General features: G+C 43.3%; 1 protein-coding gene across 21 annotated transcripts in view; it reads right to left on the bottom strand.

The window, feature by feature from the left end:
* SMAD1 (SMAD family member 1) overlaps positions 1–20,057 on the bottom strand; it is a 107,352-nt gene that overhangs the window by 46,993 nt on the left and 40,302 nt on the right. For 6 of the 21 annotated variants that reach the window (NM_001398013.1, NM_001398012.1, NM_001398011.1 and 3 more), the window contains exon 1: positions 190–375. The exons of 1 other annotated variant lie outside the window; for it this stretch is intronic. The gene's annotated coding sequence lies outside the window, so the exon portion shown is untranslated. Of the gene's footprint in view, positions 1–3; positions 376–395; positions 457–688; positions 901–1,796; positions 1,932–7,982; positions 8,069–19,602; positions 19,735–20,057 lie in introns of those variants that run through there. 14 more of the 21 variants (NM_001398010.1, NM_001398006.1, NM_001398008.1 and 11 more) reach the window with 8 other exon arrangements.

The raw sequence follows: 20,057 nt of genomic DNA, 5'->3' as shown, positions 1-20,057 counted from the left end.
TACCCGGGAAGCGGGGGCCGGCGGCGAGGCGGGACGCCATCATGCCGGCAGGGAGAGGGCACGGAGCCGCTTCTCCCGGACGCGCCGGGGACCCTCGCCTGGCCCGGTGCAGCGGGGAGGAGGAGGAGAAGGAGGAGAAGGGCGCAGCCGCCCGCCACGGGGAGAGACGAGGGGCCGCGAAGCTGTTACCGGCTGTGGTACGGCCGCCGGGCGCTGAGAGGGGGCGAGCCCCGCGCCCGCCCTGCCTCCGCGCCGGGATTGATCTGGTCGCGCTGGCGTCAGGCAGTCGGAGTCGCCCAGCCTCCACTTACCGCTGCCAGCTCGCACGGACACACACACACATAGACACACACACACACATAGACACACACACACGCGCGCGCGCGCGCACGCACCGGCCCGACAAGGGATCCTCTCCAAATTACCGCCCCCGCCGAGCAGGGCTCGGGCCCCGCTAGGAGCGCTGCGCGCGCTCAGGGCTTCTTCTATCCCCGCCCGGGGCTCGGCCTCCAACGCCGCGTTCCCTCCGCGGGCGGCCAGGGGCGCTCCGAGCGCCGAGGGCTCGCGATGAACGATCGGCAGCGCGCCGACAGAACGGGGTTCTGTGCTACCCGTCGCTTACAGAGTTACTCCTCACGTATGAAAGTAAAGCTGCGAAAGCGTGAGCTCACATACACGTAGATCTTACCCCTACGGCCTGAAACGCGCGCTCTCAGCCCGGGCTCTCAGTTGCCGTGAGGCACATCCAGCCGAAGGTTCAGAGCCCGCTGGGAGAAAGACGAGCAGTGGTACCTCCTGTGCCGGCAGGACCTCCACACCGCTCAGCCGAATGCGGCGCAGATGAGTGAACGGAAGCTCATCTTTGTAGCAAATAGCTTGGCTTTCACCCAGCCATCATCCCTGCCAGGAGATAGGAAGCAACGAAAGACAGGAAAAGATGATGATGCACCCGCACCTACATCGTTACATCGCCGCACACACGCCAGCAGGTTCCAGGGACGGTATTAGCCTCGCTTTTAAACACGGCAAGACTACAATGTCTGCCCCGAGAACTTGGCAGTGCCTCAGCGATCCACATGGAGAAACACTTGGGAAAGGCCTGACGTGTGTCCAGAGCCTGGGCAGCTCGGCAGGCTGCCTTGGCAGGGCTGGGATGGGCAGCAGGCTCGTGGCATCTCGCTGCTCCAGCATCTATTCAAGTGCAGGATTCACACTAAACAGATATGACAAGACAATAATTAGGGCAGCACTGCAGTTTGTCAGGTGTCTTGTTAGAACCACATTTTTACCTCTTTTGTTGTCGTTAGGCTTGACCGGTTGGTTTGCTTTGGCATAAGAGAATTAAATTATTTTCTACTTAGATTGAGGCTTGGGGAGGATCACATTAATATGTGCTTTTACTATAAAGGGAAACCAAATGGGCCGTCCCTCCTGTAGCCTGTCTTTACATCAGTCTGATTGATGACACCGTCAATCGTGAGGCCCTGAGCCTGAATTTTAATGGAATTGGGATACTTACGCAGATAAACTTCTAATAACATTTTCAAAGGAAACATTAATCTCCTATACACGTCTTAAAATCTCACCGAGCACCTGCCTGATCACTTCTAAAATCCTCTCAGAAACAGCACATCAGAAGGCGCAGTGCTAAAGGATACTCAATTACGCTGCATATCTCTATTCAGTTACACCAACGTAACACATATTAAAGAAATACCATGACAACAACTGCTACCACTCCTACTGGCTTTCGATCATCCTCTACACTTAGAGTTAACACGCAGATGACGACTTACCATTTCCTGTTAATCTCAGCCAGGCAGCCTATGTTTTACCAGGTTTACCCACAGAAATTCCAGGGATAGCAACTGCCTTGTGGAGGTTTGTCACCAAACGCATTAACTTTGTTTTACCTCTGCTTCACAAGGTTTCTGCCAAAAAAACAGAACATCGCAGGCAATTAAATTGTATCAAACACACAACTTATTATTTGCATTAAAATCACCGGAGTCATTTTCTTGCTGGCCATCACAACGTTGCCCTAGCGTGGGAAAACACAATCAGCATTTGCTGAAAGGAGAGGCAGTTCTGTCAGGAAGAGCAATGGTTTTGTAAGGACACTTGATTTCATAATTTCCTCCTTTCTGGTCTGGTAAAACAGCACTCATCAACCTCTATTCTCCACGGCTCGTCTTTTTCTTTGAATAGGTGAGGTACTAAACAAGCTTCCCACCACAGCATTATTAAAATTGGATATGCAGATTGTTCAGCAGTCACACAAATAGGTTTGGGAAAGACGCCTCTGGCAGAAAACAGCATGTGAGAAAAGGTAAGATGTATTTCTAAGAGGTCACCATAATAGTGCAGAGCTCGGTATGCTTCTCCAAACCCCTCTGGGTTCAGGGCACTGGTTAGCCATGGCGGTACGGCGCTGGCAGCTGATTTCCATTGCTGAGAAAGGCACTTGGATTTGAGCTGGGCCAAGTCATTTCGGTCTGCACAGCAGCACAAGTGTGACAGTGCACCTGGACAGGCTCCAAAGGGCAGCTGAATGGGGCATCAAAAGGATAGCAATGGCTGAGCAGCTCATCTGATGCCCTGTCCCTATTAAAGAGGACACGGTTCTCCTGTTCCCCTCCTTTCCTGTCCGCCTGCGCTGCCGAGTGCTCTGCTGGCATCGGTGGGTAGCTGGGGAAGAGCAGGCTTCGGGGCAGCTCTCCTTCCTCCCCTGCTCCCCAGCAGCATAAGAGCAGTGTCTCAGCAGCCTGAGTGCCTGCCCAAGGCTGGCTGAGGGTGACTAGCAGAGGTTCCCTTCACCAGCGCTTTAAGGGGGATGTGAGAGTGGGTGGTATCTTAGGCTGTTCAAAGTGGTTTATGCTTGAAGGAACTGCTCTGATGCCACTCCCACAAAAGTGATTCTTGCATCCCCCAGTGAAAGCCAAAAAAAGATACTCTGTGCCAGAAGTTGACCGCTCCTCATCACCAAGCATCCAGATTCAATTCTTCCTGCTCTGAAAAGAAGCCCTGAGCTTGCACTGTGTGGGTTGCACAATAACATAAAGGAACTATCCAAGATAGAAATTGTGAGGCTTTTCTATACAATTTTTTTTGGTGGGCCCAGCTTAAATGAACTCTTCAATGCTTAAATGCTTAACTCTTAAATGCTTAAATGAACTCTTCATGAGCTTGTCCCTGTGCAGTCAAAAGCCCACTTGGGACCTACCTGTGTTTCCTGACTCACTCTTGCAGAACAATTTCACTCTAACCTAGCAGTTCTTCCTAAACTGGCCTACCATGATTAAGTGAGATTTATATAAAATAAATGTGGAACTGATAATTTTACAAGATTATTATATGTATTTTCCATTGTTGCTTTAAATAAGACTTCTGCTTTAAGTCTATTTGCAGGTGCCAAAAAGGTCTTTGATCAGATTGAGAAGTCATTCATCTTTTCCAACCAAGAGATGATGGGATTCAGACCAAAATTCATCACTTTCCTAAGATTAACGTATGTGGCTAAAGCTGCCAAGATCCTTATTAAAAGTTATGAATTTGAGAGGTTTGGGCAGAGAAAAAGTGCTAAGCGTGGCACTCCCTTATCTCCTTTATTGGTTGTTTTCTCTGTAGACTCTAATGTAAGGACTTTGCTCCAGCGGTACTATATCACTGGTAAAGAAGGGAGGAATATTGGGTTGCAATGTGCTCCGAGTGCAGCTGAGCACAGAACTCCTGCCTGCTACGCCACACCACTGCTATACTTTCTAGGGAGTGAAATTTGTCCTTTGCATCTTTTCTGGCACTATTCAGAAGCTTCTGAAGGTAGATTCACTTTCTCCTGGCTTTCATTTTAGTAAGAGATAGTGGAGCCCATGTAATCAAACATTGCTGGCTCTTTTAAAATTAAATTTCCCTTTAGTCACTCAGCTTAAAAAGATTTACATAACTGGAACAACCTTGCTCTATTATTGGCTTCTTGGAAGACACCACTAAGACTAATCTTATCTCCCACTTTAATTACTATTTTCAAGTTCTTACAGCCTTGTCCCAGTTACATCATGTTGTAAAAAAAACACCACAGAATGATACATTAAAATTTATTCAGACAGGTGGCGGGTACAAAATTAAAGCTAATAACCCTAGGAGAGAAGAAATCAGAGGTGGCTTTGCAGTTCTGGGCTCTCACTACTTGGTCACTTGGTTGCACTGTAGGACGAGTGCACTAAAAACCGGTGCTGCAGGAGGAGCTGTGTGTCATAGCTTGTTACACTCCTGCCTGTGGACTAAAGGGACCTTGGGATAATGAGGCTGGCTCAGCAGATCATGGTAACTGGATACAGAGATCTATCTCCTTTATACCCAAAACATGAGCTCATTCCACACTAAGAACACCAAAACTGATTAAAAGCATAAAAGAAAAAGCTCTCGTGCCCCCTTTTCATTCCCCATATAAACAGCACTAAGTATAAATCTTGAGGAATTCAGAACCCTCCTATAATTTTCTTCTGAACCAATGAAATTCTAATTCACGCTGCCAGCGTCGCTTTTGGCTGCATAAGTCAGCAGTAAAACAGTCCCACCCTTTCTTCTCCACAAGAGCTGCTCATCCCTAACCCTGTGTCACCCACCTCCCTTGTGCTGGCACAATTGCTGGTGCAGCTGCAAACAGAACAGGCCTAGGGAACTGGCGTGGCTGGGAAAAACAAACGTTTCAGGGGCCAAGTTCATTTTTAATTTGAATCAGTTCCCTGATATGGTTCACCGTGTGGTTGTCCAAATCCTTGTGCTGACCCTGCGTAGGAGCAGGAGTATGGTGGGAGAAAGGGTGAATGGCTTCAGCCAGCTTAAGTGCTTATGAAACTGTAATAGATGTAGTGAACTTCTTTTTAGGCAAGGAAAAACTCTGTCATTTTGAGTGCAACAGCACACATGGGGTTAGGAGAGCTAAGGTACGCTGGGCTCCCTGGTGAATACAGAAGACAAAGAGTGATAGGACCGAGGAATTGAATGAGCTGGTATGATTGCTGCATGTTAGAGAAAGCATATGTCGGGCCCTGCATTAGATGGTAAAAAGCAAAAAAAAAACCTACTGTCCTTCTCTGTTCACAAACAAAAGATGCCAAAGAATCACAAGGATACCTGTCAAAAAGGACGTGACTTTTCGTAACGCTTCCTTATGATCAAATAAAGAAGCTGATGCAGCTGAGCACAGGGTACGCATGCATTCCCATCTCTTGTTCTTCCGTGTATTCTCCAGTTCCAGAGTTTTCATTTACGTGAGGTATGGAAGTCACTAAGCTCAGGAGAGTAAGTAAATTAGTAATTAATTAGTCATCCCAAGGCAATGAGTTCTTAGTGACTTCTCAGTAACTGATAAGTCCTGAAAATAAGTGTATATGTATTGGCTTCTGTTTGCACTTTCAGGAGGAAATGACACTGTAGGCTTCAAATGTGCTGGCAGTCATGCAAAGCATTAGAAAACGCTGCCCACATGACAAAAGCATTGGGACCAATTTTAAACTCCTTCTTTCCTTGATAAACCAAAAGTAGCCAAATGTTTGACAAACAAGGCGAGTAGATTTAAAAGCAACCCCTCTACATTTCATATATCATTGCACAAATCTCATCTACAAATCCTCATTATAAGCCAACCCTCATTATAAGCCAAAAAACTGCAAAAGTGGGCTGTTGAAAGTTAGGACCTATCAGGATCAATGTTGTTGGTATAACCTTAAGTACGCAGTTGAGGTGTGTCCTGACACCAACCCTCGATGGCTCATACACGTTCTTTCCAAAAGATCCGTCCATTCAGTGAACAGAACAAACAGTGGTCAGAAATAACACGCAGTGATTTTGTTCCCCCCCCCCCCAGGTTTATGCTGCAGCTAAGCATTACAGAAAGGGTTTTGGCAATAGCTAGTTGCAAAACTGAGACTAAGATGAGACTGGTTTACAGCTCCTTGCTCATCTCCTGACACAAAAGTCATCTTTCCTTTTCCTGCCAAATTGATCTATTTTCCCAAGTGGACAGGAGTATGACAGCCTCTCAGAAAGAGAAAGTTCTCTAACATTTTCAGCCCTGGCAAAACTATTTGTTCATTTCTGTATCTACGTTGCTGGAACATTTTCACTGCCATTTTCTACACGTATTCTGCCTGAAGCACACACCTAGGATAATTAATATTTGATGAAGTTCTGAATACATAAAACCAATACGGTCTCAGTGTAGGCAACCTGAATGACAAACGATGATCTTAGCCCACTAATAATATACGTAGGTTGCTCCAAAAGTAATGCCTCCTATTTATTCAATGGAAACTACAACAGAAACAAAGAACATGCTAACACTACCTGATAGAGCAAATTCTCAGCTACAAAACACTATGTTTCATACTCACCACATTAGCTATGCACTTTTGTCAGCAACGAACAACAGTCTGCATACCATGCTGGTGAAAACATGCATGGCTGCCCGGAACACGGCTTGTCTTTCACATCGCTGTCACCATTGCTGAAACACACTACCCACTGCCTCACTGTGCTGACGTACTTTGTTCGTTCTCTGTAAACATTCAGCAAGCGTTGATGAATGTCAATGGGTGCCAGTTTTTCTGCATGGAAGAATTCACTGACAAATCCTTGCTTTACGTGCACTTCCACCTCAGACATCATTTTGTCAGACTGCCCCTCTGCTGCCGTCTGTCACATGGCAACAACATGTAAAGGGATACTGGCAGGAAGGTTGAACCTCTACTGCCTCTAATGTCATGGGCCAACATAACAAAATAGGAGACGTTGTCCTTGGAGCAGCCCATGTAGTTCTAAGGACTGAACTATGCTGTGCACATCCAGAGATCCTGCTGATGTCAGAGGAAAAGACCACATGGCTCACCAACACTTCAGAAAGCAGTATTTTAAGTTCCACAGTCAATGAGACTAAGGTACCCACGCACCTCTTCAGACAATTAGATTTCAGTATGAAGCATTTTATCTGAGTGCAGAAGAGTATCACTTTTACAGACAAGGATCAAATGTTCAGTATGGATGAGTATGTTCACAAGGAAGTCCCCCAACGACCGCAAATAGCAAGAGATAGCAATTCTAATTGGAACCTTATTCTAACTAGAAACCTGTAATCAGAAATTGGCCTCAGTCAATGCACAGCTGGTCCAGCTTCTGCAAAGTACTGTCACACAGCATGTGACACCCCTACAGTTCAGTTGTTCATGCTCCTAAGGCTTTCAGCACCTAGAAGATGGCACTGATAGAGAGTATATCACCCTGATTAAGCAAAGCATATGCCTGTCAGAGAGCAACCAGATGGAGGAGTGCAGCAATTTATGGCCTGCAGTAAGACAGTCTTGCACTGTGATCTCATCAAATCTTGAACAGAATATGTCAAACTTGGTCAGTGTGTCAGTGCACAGATAAGATACACTCTAGGGAAAACACAGATAGCTTAAGAAACAGTTTAGGATTCTGACGTAGGACTCAGATGACAACTGCTAATGCGCTGTTTCAATTGTCAGCTAACTTCCCAGATGTCTGAGATACCCCAATCTAGTCCTGGTTGGTCATATTTGAGAGTCATTGTGCTGCTGGGAGCAGATTCCTCATTTCTCAGACGAGAAATAAAATTACAGTCATGCCTTGTGATTAATTAAAAAAATCATCCTTGGTTTTGCTTGAGGGCATGGCATTTTCAGAGGCAATGGAATAGAGAAAGGAAGACTGTTCGGTTTCTTTGATCCTGGTATAAACTGCAGGCCTTCTTTTCTCAAAATCCTATCTTAAAGTTTTTCAATACTAGGACACCAAAATCCAGCAAAGTAAGTTGGTTTAAGACTCAAAACATCATGAGAATTTTCTAGAAAGACATATGCAAAAATAGAGCAGATGATGTAACATATTCTTTTACAGATACATCCTCTTCCCTTTACACTCACATTTCCGCTCATTCACACCACTAATTAGTCAACTGTTACCTCAACTCATTTCCCCAGATTCTGATCTAACGTGCGTTCATCTTTATATTGGTTTGAATCCCTTTGGTTCCAATCGTTATCTTTGCCTGCAAAACACAATATACGTATAGAATTTTACATATAACTGTCATGCTCTAATAAAGCATACAAAGTTTTATCTCAAACTCATTAAAGACAGTGACACCTGTGCTTCCTGAGGAACTAACCAGTCAGAATGCAATTAACCAACCTGAAGTTTAGCCAGGGCACCAAACAGCACCAATGGCTCAAGAGGAAAATGCCCAGAGGATTCCAAGCAGTCAGGTCTCCTGTAGCCCACACAGCATAACGCTGCCCACAGAGGGATTGCTAAGGCCAAAGTGAATTTACAAACCTCCTGTTCTTCATACATACATAGTGTTTGACTTTGTCAGTCTATAAAACAATTTCTGGAATTTTTAGGCTGAAAAGCATTCACATTTTTTTTTTACTTGCTTTGTTTTGATTTTTGTTTTACTTTCTGTTCTTTCAACTTCGACAAACATGAATCAGAGAAGCAATGCCTGCCTTATCGTTGATTTGTGGTATATAATCATGTTAAATACAGATCACTGGCCTCCTAGTTACTACAGTGCCATTTATAAGAGACAATTATCCTTGCATGGTGCAGTTTTCATGATCTAGTGATTGAAAATGCTTGTTATCAGTGCAGACCCAGCTAAATGCTGTGTGTTTCTCTCTCCAAAGCTGATTCGATTTTCCAGTGCTGTCTGTCATCCTTGAAGTTCTCTGCAGTGCAGCTCAGTTCCCAGTCTGCACACACCAAGTGAGATCCTTTTGATGTGAGGTGCATGGGGCAGAACCTGCATGCTGCTCCCACCTGCTCCAGGACAGCAGTACAAGAAAAACCAAAGAAGCACATCTACTCTGGGAAGTCTCCAGCCACTGCGATATACTGAAAGGAAGCCCCGCCAAAGGCAGTGACCACATGCAAATGCCAAAACAAAAGGCAAGAGGAACTGGGGGGGAGGGTGGAATACAGCAGCACTGTCTACCAAAACACTCCAGTTAGTTTTAAAATTAGCTGGAGAAGATGCAAAGAAGCCTAAATCTTAATGACCTCAGCCCTGTAATATACTACTAATTAGCTCTATGATGAATAAATAGGAACAAAATAAGGAATGACAGACTAGGTCGGCCAGTGGTTTGCCAAGCCTTGTCTCATCTTTTCTACTTGGGTCTGTATGAGATACTTTTTAATTGTGTCTATGCTATCTTTTATTAGTAATCAGGACCAGAATTGCATTGCGTTACACACTATACAAATATACACAGAAACACTCCACTTGCTCTTTGATCCTGTAAAGCACGGTAAGAGCAGCTCCTCCCCAGCTGATATTTGTGCAGCTCCTTCTGGAGGGCAGGCACATGCCTTTGCTGTTTCTCTGCCAGCCCTCTTCCTACCTCCTGCTGTCCTAACCCAGCAAGCCTCACATTTTCCTGCCCTGCCTCTCTCTGCAGCCTACACTGTTCTGCAGTGTGATTACTTTTTCCTCTATGCATTTGCCTCTTTGGTCTTACCCCTAACACTGTTCTCTCTTTCCCTCCTTCCCGTACGATGATGACCTCATTCGTTTTTTTCATCATCACAAAGGAGCACCTGATTTGCCCCGTTTATATTTTAAATATGTAAAAATGTGAAAATGCAATGAGTTCCCTGTTCCTCCACTGAACAGGGGAAATGTGACCTTAGTCTATCAATATACTGCTTACGTGTTGAGTGTGTCAAGAGGGTCCATTAGAGGACAGCTGTTCTATCCTGTTGAGTCTTACCAGAAGCAAAAAGCTCTCAGCACAGAGCAGTGCTAATGCTCAGGTCACAGCCCTTCCACACTACCAGGGAGAAAAAGAAATGTCTGAAAGTAGCCTTGGGTTTGTTAGAAAACTGGCTCAATTTTCTAACCAAGTGGTTAGAAAACCACTCTAGTCCCTCTTGTAACTTCAATAATACGTGTCAAGAGGCAACCAACACTATCCTCTCCAGTCTTTCTGCAAGTTAACTATTCCTTCTTAGAAGGGTACACAGCACATACAGCTCAGTGAAGAAAGACTTCTGGAAGCCTTGAATATTATATCATTCCCAAACGCCTCACTTCTCCTTAAAATCCATCAGACTTCCTCAGCCCACAGAGGATCTGCTCTTTGAGGATTACCGGACATGTTATGCATTTCTCTACATTCAGAGCAATGGCACAGACCCCTGACCCAGCTTAACGTGTGTCCTAAGCAGTCAGTCAGCACTGCAAAACCACTCTGAAACACCAGCAGTTTGCTGAGAAGGCTGTTGCATGCAGCTCTCACAGTGCGTTTGGTGCTTTTCTTGCTAGGATCTGCTATTCCTTGCATACATTCCTGGGTGAGGCGGAGTCTCTTCTCCTTTTAAAACTCATCAACACAGTGGTTACGAAGATCGCAAATGCAGCAAAAAGACTGTTAGAAGCAGAGCAAGTTATTACATCACTGGGAATCTGGTAAATGTTAGAGCATTGCATGGATGGCAACACTGCACTAATTGAGACCACTCCGCCAGCATATATTATCAAGGTATACAAGCTATCAAGAAGTGCCCTGCAGGTATGCAGGTGTTGCTTATGTGGGGGTGGGGCATTGTTCAGCAACAACATTTTGGAAAGGAGGCCAAGGTTTTTAAAGAGACCGTGCTCCTCTTACCAGAAAAACAACAAGACCCATTGTTAAATAATTCAAACATTTGCCATTAAAGGGTTTGCCATAAGTAGGAGTGCTGTAATTCTATTTGCATCGTTACTCTTTATTTCATTCATGGTAAGTACTTTAATTACCAGGTACGCATTTACCAAGCAGTGGGCAGCCAGGAGGACTTCAGCTCTTTCATCGACCGGACCAGCACATTGTGCCTACCTCCTATTTCTGTGTAATTAGAGCTATGTTTCCTTCTAGTCAAATTTACTGAAAGGTTGGGACAAATATTAGCTCCGTTCTCATCTATTGGCCATACCTACATGGGCATACGTACAGCAAACGCCCCAGAAACAGAACTTTCCTCCTCACTGTTGTAAGGAAAGTGGGATCAGCTTTCTGGCATTAGCACCTACGAGAGTAGACACAGATGCACGCTGTTACCAGCAGGTCTTGTGAACCCAGAGCCCTGCTTTCAGCAGGATAGATGTGATAAAATCTTTCTTCTTTCTTCAACAGCATGACTAATAAATGTAGAAATTCCCCTCTCCTCTCTCCTGCTGCCAACATCTGCCTTATCTCCAGTTCTTCTTTAGACGTAATTTCAAACATGAAAGACATGTCTGTACTATGACCAGGCAACCTTATTTCTGGCATGAGATCCGTGGCGTGCTGCACTTCAGTGTTAGGGAGCTGAAAGTTAAGATCTGGCACCTCCAAAACATGGTGATTGGAACGCCTGCTTCTGGATCTCCGCTTGCCTGGTTCAGTCTGCTCTATCTCATGAAGGCAGCTGTGGTTCCACTGCTGGTTTCTTGCCACAGCAGGTGCACAACTGAAGAAACATGGCAGGCATTTATGAAATGGTACACCACTGAACACTATATCCAGCAAGTAAAGGGGACCATCCCAAAGCCTTCCTGGAATTTTGGCAGCATTGCCGGGAGATCATCTGCAAATTACTAGAGATGGGTATTACATGCACACTGTAGGCAATAAATAAGAGTGATTTTAAGGGGCAGTGGATATTGACAAAGTAACACCTCTAAGAATAGAATACAATCACTGGCATAAGCAGCAGAGACGCTAACAGTAATTGAGGAGGATCCAGGGAGCGTCTTGGAAGTATATTTAGTAGCAAAAAAATTATGTTAACCAACAAAATCCAGAGACTGCAAAGGGCTACATCCATACTAAAACCAGTATCACATACACATAAAACCACAGCCCCCCCTGAATTATAAAAGATAACAGGCTACTCATATTTTGCCCCCTTTGCTCTGTTTGCAAAAGCAATGCCTTCTCCTGACAGCACGTGTTTTTCCTGTGGCTTTTTTTTCTTTAAGATTTGTAGCACAAGTAGCAATAAGGAAAAAAAAAATGTATATGCTGCATTGCCTAATATGCAAACACTGAAACTTTGTGCACACGGAAGAAATCCTGCAGGCAACATCAGGAAGTAGCAGAAATAAAACAGCTACATCCCAAACCGGGCACAAACACCACAGTACTGTGTGTTGTGAAACAAGTCATGATCATGGGCCAATTCTGAGATTCCTCGGTGAGGAATGTAATATTTTTGCACCACGTGAGGGAAGAGTTAGGACAGACTCAACACAGATGTAAACACTTCCGTGTTTCACCTGCCTATATTCTCCAAGCAGCAGGTCAGCTCTGGCATGGAAATTATCTCATGACATGCTTGATATCCACCACACTTCAGCAAAGCTTTCTACTTCTGCTATGCTTCTGTCTGCCTCCCAGGCAGAGCTAGCTCACACCTGTTGACCTTGTAATGCAGCAAAAACAACTATGCTATTGTGTTTATTCTTGGTGCCTTTCTGCTGAACAGCAACAACTGCAATCAAATATTAGAACTTCAGCCAGAGAATTGTTCTGGAATATCCAGCTGGAAAATGCTGAGGCTTTGGCACACCTTTAAAAACTCTCTGCTTTAGTCTATTTACTCAGATCTGCAAGTAAGATGCCTACCCTCAACTCACACAAACGGGAGTCCTCATGAATCTGCACAAATATTTGTTAATGGGAAGCTGAGGAAGAGATGCCACTGTTGCTGCTATCCTTGTGATCTGAAATCCCTTCGCTGGCTAGAGGTCTTGCTATGAAGCAGCTTCCATTTGTCTTTCACCCCTTCACAGTCGCAGTGGAGGAGCTGCCCAGCTACAAGGGAGAGGCCTGCACACAATCAAAAGGGAGCTCTGCACCGTTGTACAGTGCTCTGGGGCTCAAACTTGGATGAAGCAAGTCCCAGCTTGTGTATGTTGCATTCAGAAATAACTCCAGCAAAGTTCTCCTTTGGTCACCTCTGCATTATTTAGATATAGCCCCGTCTAGTTATTAGAGAAAGAATAAAACTTAACCTCACTGATCACAAAACATCAGAATTAGTTTAAATATATATATATATATATATACAATATTGAATATTAATACAGGAAAACATAGGTAATAACAAAAGTAGAAGAGCTCCTTCTAAGTTCTTTTACATTTCTCTTGTGGCATGATTTTAAACTTGCAGTATCACATTAGAGAAGTTGTAAATTAGGGGTTAGCCCCGGACAAACACTTCTTACTTACAGAAATGCCAAATAAGTATCCAAGAAATACACTTTTCTCATGACATAATTCATATGTACAAAACAATACAAGGGAGAAATGTAGCATTGGAACCATCGGTACCTCCTTCAATAGGTTATTGCATTTCTTTTGGTTCTTTTCTGAACCTGAATCAATTCCTGTCCACCCAAATCTCCCTTGCTCTACTCCATGTTTCAACAAGCTCATTTGCTGAGATACTGTTCCTCCACTGCTAGATTCATTTGGCATTCTCAAACGTGCACATGGTACAATCTTTCACAGGTATGCCCATACCATATATTTTGCGCAGATCACAATTTGCTCCAACTCGTGCTTCAAGTTGACCTGCAGCTTCATTAACAGGGTGCTGAGCTGAACCTAGTTAGGACTGTTGAAAGGCTTAGCACTGGTGACAGGTTACAACAGCTCTGTAACTTTGTTGGCCAGTTCATAACAAAAAGGCAGGTGGTCACAATGCATCATCTCATCTTCGAAGCCTACCCATGAGAAGTAAGGTATTGGATCTTTACCATCATCCAGTGATATTTGAAGAAAAGTGGGAAGACTCCTATTGAACTCTGAAGGATGCCAGAAGAGGCCTTAAGACTTCTGGATGACCTTTGCTAACCTAAAAATTTTTAAATGTACCTAAAAAATACTAATATTTTCCTTTATGGGAAAGGTAGTTGTCTAAGCTAAATGAGAACTGCTGAAAGTTTTAAAATAGCTTTTTAAACTGCATGGTTACCAAATCCACCCCAAATTTTTAAGCATGAGGCAACCACGTGCCACCACCCCACAGAAAATGACCACTAGTTAATTCCAACTGACTATAAAGGAGCACTGTATCTTACACTATCTATTTATATTAAAGAGTTGAACTTGTGGTTGTGCCAAACCTGGGGTCGTAGCACAGTAGGAATTTGGTAATCAAACAGATCAAACAGAGGAAAATGCCATGAAAATTCAGAGTTTGGCCAGTAACAAAAGAAAACCAAATATTTTTTTTTCTGTTGAAAAAAAAAAAAGAAAGAAAAAAAGATTGTGTTGCCTTTACAAGCAGAACTAACAAGATGAAGGGAGAGAAAAAGCTTTCTCCAAACTATCTGAGATGTAAGATATTGTAAACTCTTGAAATTTTGCTGTCTAAAGACTTCTTAAACCTATTTTTATATTTATCTGTGCATTAAGACTATTTCTGTCACCCAGGAAAAGCAAATACTGGGATCTGAATACTTTGCAGCTTCATGCTAGAAGGGGCCACAGATGGGGAAACGGTTTGATCAACGTGGGAAGGATCAACCCAAAGTAAGACATAGCATCAAAAAATGGCATGTCTGGAAGGAACGTTCTGAATATAAATTAACAACGACCTCAGCCAAAACAATTTGCTCTCTTCAACATCTGCAGCTGTGTAGTTGCTAGGGAGTTATCTGGCTTCATACACTTTTTTCACATCTGTCAACTAAATCAGAGATGGAAACACAAAAGTCTAGCATAAAGGGACACAATATGCATTTGCAACACTCTCTAAATGACTTGAGGTCTTCGTGCTAACAAAGATGTTGCAAAGGGGCACAGGTATAAATTTGTCCAACACTGTGCCTGCTCCACTGTGTAATGGAAAATCTACATCTGTTCTCCTCCGATGAGCTCTCTGAAACTTCCAAACATGGGTAAACAGAACTACAGCATATGAGACAATAAGTTTGGCATACGTGTATGAAACTTCATACTTCTGGGATGAGCAAAATGAATAAACTTTCATGTTCATTGCCTTACAACACTATGTGCGAGCAAAAGCAGCAGAGTGGGAACAGATTGTAAGAGGACAACGAGACTCTCACAGTTGAGCTCAGACAACATTTTCATGATTCTTCATGATTTTCAACATCATTTCTGACTTTCAAAAACTAAACTGTGAAGCCTTAATAGAAACGGGCATGACAGAGTTATTCAACAGGAATAACAACATTTTTCAGTACGTAGCATGCAAGTTAGTGAAATGAGTGGTATGCTGTATTTCCCCTGCCTGCATCATCTCAGGTTATGTTATGGTCCAGTCTAAATGACAAGGTGATGAAATTGCATAGGTGTAACATACTCTTATTTCAGCAGCATGTGTGACACAAAGTACTAAAATCCCTCAAGTGCAACAGACTTGAATAACATGGTTTTAAATCTTCAGGTGTCAGAGGGATATTTGTAAGTTGTTGCTCCATGCTTGCAAAATATGGGAGTTGTTCTTAAATTACGTTCCACACTTTTATTAAAAACAAACAGCAACAAAAAAACACTCAGGCAAAAATGCAAAACTTTTTGCCCTCATTTTGAATTGCTAAGCTTTTCATTCATAAGTTTTGCAATTCTTTTATGTCTCCATAGTATCAAACTAGATTTTGGGTTTAAAAAAAAGTAAAGTTCCAAACAGATTGATACATTCTTAGTATACTAAAAGATTTAAGGGCAGTCATAAATATGCAATCAGAAATCAAACAACTGTGTGTGCATATATAGACAAAGAAGTCAACTTTTGTTTATAGTCATGAGGCAAGGTGACAAAATTCCACTTGGTTCTCCATGTAAAGCCAGCAATATGAATTGTTCCTTACAGCAAGCAAATAACATTTTCATTTGGGAAGAAGAGTAGAGAAGGGGTCTGCAGCAACCAGCTAAACAAGTGCAGAGGTGTAAGAAATAATAAAGGTATTCTTACAGAAAGCTATTTTCTACTGAATTTTTTTTCTACTGGATTAGTATAATGAAACAGCTCAGACCAATGTCAGCACTGGTGCAAAAGAAAAGGGCTACAGTAGTAAGATTTCTTTAAATAGCCTGATCAGCTAGATTGTGGGTCAGAAACAATGAGGGTCTCAGTTATGCATCAAGCATTTGGGTCCAGAATGGTCCTGGTAGAAGTTTGGGAGGAGTAGCTCCTGAACAGATGAGCTTCTGCATCTGAACAGACAAGTTAAGTGCACAGTATTCTTTTCATCTACATTATTAGTAACATGATTATAGTGATAATATGACCTTTCTACTTACTATTTCTTTTTTCTGTGGGAAAAAAAAAATAACAAACACACCTCTTGTACCTTAGAATCATAGAATGGTCTGGGTTGGAAGGGTCCTTTAATATCATCTAGTTCTAAGCCCCCTGTTACAGGCAGGGACACCTCCCACTAGAGGAGGTTGCTCACAGTCCCACCCAGCCTGGCCTTGAACACTTCCCAGGAGGGGGCATCTACAACCTCCCTGGGCAATCTGTTTCAGTGTCTCACTATCCCCACAATAAATAATTTCTTCCTACTAGCCAGTCTAAATCAACCATTTTCCAGTTTAAAGCCATTTCCCCTCATCCTGTCGCTACATGCCCTCATACTCCTGTAGGCCCCCTTCAGGTACTGGAAGGCTGCTATATTGTCCCTCAGAGACTTCTCCAGACTGAAGAGGCCCAGCTCTCTCAGCCTGTCCCCATAGGAGAGGTGCTCCAGCCCTCTGTCATCATCACCTGGCCCACTCTAGATGGGCCTAAAATCTTTGCTCCTAAAGTCTTTTTATAGCACACTAAAAATCTATGTACACAGCTGATGTTAAGGTTGATGTCTACAGGCAGAATGAATACTCAGGATTTGGGCTTGCTTGGCCCAAATTTTGATAGACTTAGATTCTTGCATCTCATTTGGGTGATACCTACAGCTTTGACTCTCATAAAATAAATCTCTGAATTACTGTGAACTCATCTAGTCTATGACTCCAAGGGTTAATTTGAAACTAATGTAGCAGTTTACTTTGCAGTAGCAGAGGAAGGAGGAAGTGTGAATACTGAAAAAAAAATACAAATTTAAAGTTAATTTAAATTTTCTTCATCATTTTTCTTGACCATTCTTTTTGTTCTCTCCCAAGAAGAATGGAGATGCTGTCATATATATGTATACAGACAGCAAATTTAAATGTCCTGCAGGAACAGCAGCAGAAGCTGAACTTATTTTCTCATCCAAGCAAAAGTATGAAAAAAAATATTTGCACATTAAAACAGTGCTACCTGGCCAACAGCAGCCAACTAAATGCTAGTATAATACAAAAATTAAAAGGCATTAGAAAGCGTGGATAAAATGTAATTTTCAGTGTCAGAGAAAATAAAGAAAATATAACAACAACAACAAAAAGCTACTGTAGTTGGTTTCATTTTTCTTGTGAACTTTTCACCAAAAGAAGTTGGAATGTGGCAAAGTGAGGGCTCCCCTCCCATCAGCAAATGAGTAGTTAACCTAAATACTTGTAAATAAGGCTGTAGCTCATGGGAGGTCTCTCTAAACAGAGGTCTTGGTGGCAGACGTAGTGAATCACTGCTTCTACTCTAACCCTTCATGTCACCAGCCCTCATTCTGCCTTTTTGGCTGCAGCCCACCAGTACACCCCCTCGGGTCACAGCCATACGGACGTTTCTTTCAGGGCCCTGGGCATTATCTCATTCTTCTTCCCAACCCCACCACCTCATTCCTGGCCTCTACTGCCTCCTCGGTCATGTAATTACACCACTTTGTGGGGTGGCTTATCAGTGCTATTTTTTAACAAAGTGTGATTGCGCAGTCAGCTCCCAAGACGGTGCGTGGGCTACATTCACATCATCAGCCCAGATCTTCCACTTTTTCCTCTGCACCCCTTAGCCCCATGTAATCAAAAACTTAAAGCTTTAAAACTTCAGTGGTTACAGCCAACGTTTAAACACATCCAACAACCTCTTAATATCTGCAAAGTTCTTTCAAGTATATCCAGCATTTCTTGAGCAGTTAAATCTGGCTGTTTTGTGATGATTTGGAACTGAAAACAGACAGGCTGGCTAACTGGAATTTAAAAATGCAAAATCTACAATGAGTCCAGATTAGCTTTTGGCACCACATTGTGTTTGTCTCAGCAGTAATAACAGTTATTATGTTTTAAAACTTATCTAGCAAGCAAACAGGTTAGATGCATTTCAAAAAGCCAAAGCCAGTGTATTTTTTTCTTGCTTGACAAGGTGATTCATTTACACACTCCTTACTAAATCACAGAGTGTTTTCAATAGGAGCAGAAATCCAGGATTGCCTGAGATGGACAGCTGGGTCAAGTTACCCTTTGGAAGAAGTCAGTGAACAGAATGTGAAACAGAAAAATTCTTCTCTGAGCTTCATGCAAATACACTCTGGAAACTCAGTACCTCTCATTTTCTAGGGTTCAACCACAGCACCAGGCCTCCAGGGATGTACTTTCACTAATACCTTAAGCAGCCACTGTCACTGGTAAAGAAAATAAAACAAACCCCAAACCGGTCTTCCCCTCCACTCCCACACCCATCTCTTTCTTGTCCGCTTTGCGCTCATCTGTAATGCTGACCTTGGTTAAAGCTAAACTGTTTCTGTTGGTTAGGCTTTGACCCCCCAAACAGCTCATCAACTGGATGTGCAAGCGCTGGCATAAGGAGGGAGGTGGTGGAGAGACTAAACAAAACAAAAACAACAACAAAAGCCAACAACAACAACAAAAAAACAGGTGGGTCTGCAGCAAGGTTAGCCCTGGGTGCAGCTTGAAGATGCAGCTAAGCTAACCTAAAGGCTTAGCTGCTGCCAAATACATCAGATCTACACTCTTCCTCCTCTCTAGATCTGTGTACCAGTGAGGAGCCAGGCCTTTCTTCCTTGTGCCCAAATGATCCTGCAGAGGGCCAGGCCAGCTCATTAAACCACTGTTTAACAGTTGTCATGGTTTAACTGCACAGGTGCTGTAACGGCCTGCTGAAGGATCAGAAAAATAATAGAGCGAAGTGCAAGAGGAGTAACGGCAGCGTATGGCCGTTCGCAGGGACACACAGAAGTGCCAGCCACTTTCAGCAACAGTGACCTGTTAGTTTGGCTCAGCCGGACCATCTAACTGCACTCTTGCACTGTTTCGACAGCAGTGCTGGCTTATGTCAGCTTTAAGTGTTGTGTAACTACATCCCATGTCTCATTTCAGTCATAGGTGAGCAAGACTTTAATGAGCAATTCACATACCTACAGCTAAGTATATGCCGATGCACATTTTACATTAAAGCTCCATCTCAAGTGCCACATATAATTTCACAGGAAGCCCAACAAATGCCCTTTAAAGAGGTTCACTGATCTGCATTTCAAAAACTCAGACCATTACGCCAGTACTACTCCTCTCCTGAATTATAGCTTTAAGGGCTTGTTATTGATTTAAATTTTGAACTGGTTTGTTTTGATTCAAAACATCATTACACCTACAACTTCATTTGTGCTGAATTACTGTCCAAGTCCACACATAAATTACTTCATCAGCTTACCAGAAATCCAAGGCTGTGATTCCCCACGGAGATGTTGCCAGCTGCAGGAACTCCCAGCATCTGCCTCCTGTCTGTCCTAACTTCATGTTGCTGCATTCTGTCCCTTCAGTTTTGCCAGTTTGTGGGTACGCACTGTGAAGTGGATAACTGCACTCAGACAACAAAGATATTCTAGCTGTCCCCTTCTATTCTGGGGAGTTAGTGCTTCAGGCTGTAGTGCCAGCAGAAATACTGGCTTACTGCATAGCCAGACGTTATCACCCTCTCCCCACACGCAGAATTTATACCTCTCCATGTTTCACTTACAGCACCCTTTCTGTTGTGTCACCGTGCACAGTTGTGCTGGGACAGGGAATAGAGGACTTATCAAGCTGAAATGTAATCTGGAGGGGAAAAGAAACTAAAGAAACTTAATTCCCTTCAGTAGTTCACAACAAAGACAGACAAATAATGTG

Source organism: Gallus gallus, chromosome 4 (assembly GCF_016699485.2).
Source record: "Gallus gallus isolate bGalGal1 chromosome 4, bGalGal1.mat.broiler.GRCg7b, whole genome shotgun sequence".
NCBI classification, from domain to species: domain Eukaryota; kingdom Metazoa; phylum Chordata; class Aves; order Galliformes; family Phasianidae; genus Gallus; species Gallus gallus.
This window is presented reverse-complemented; position numbering and strand designations above follow the sequence as displayed.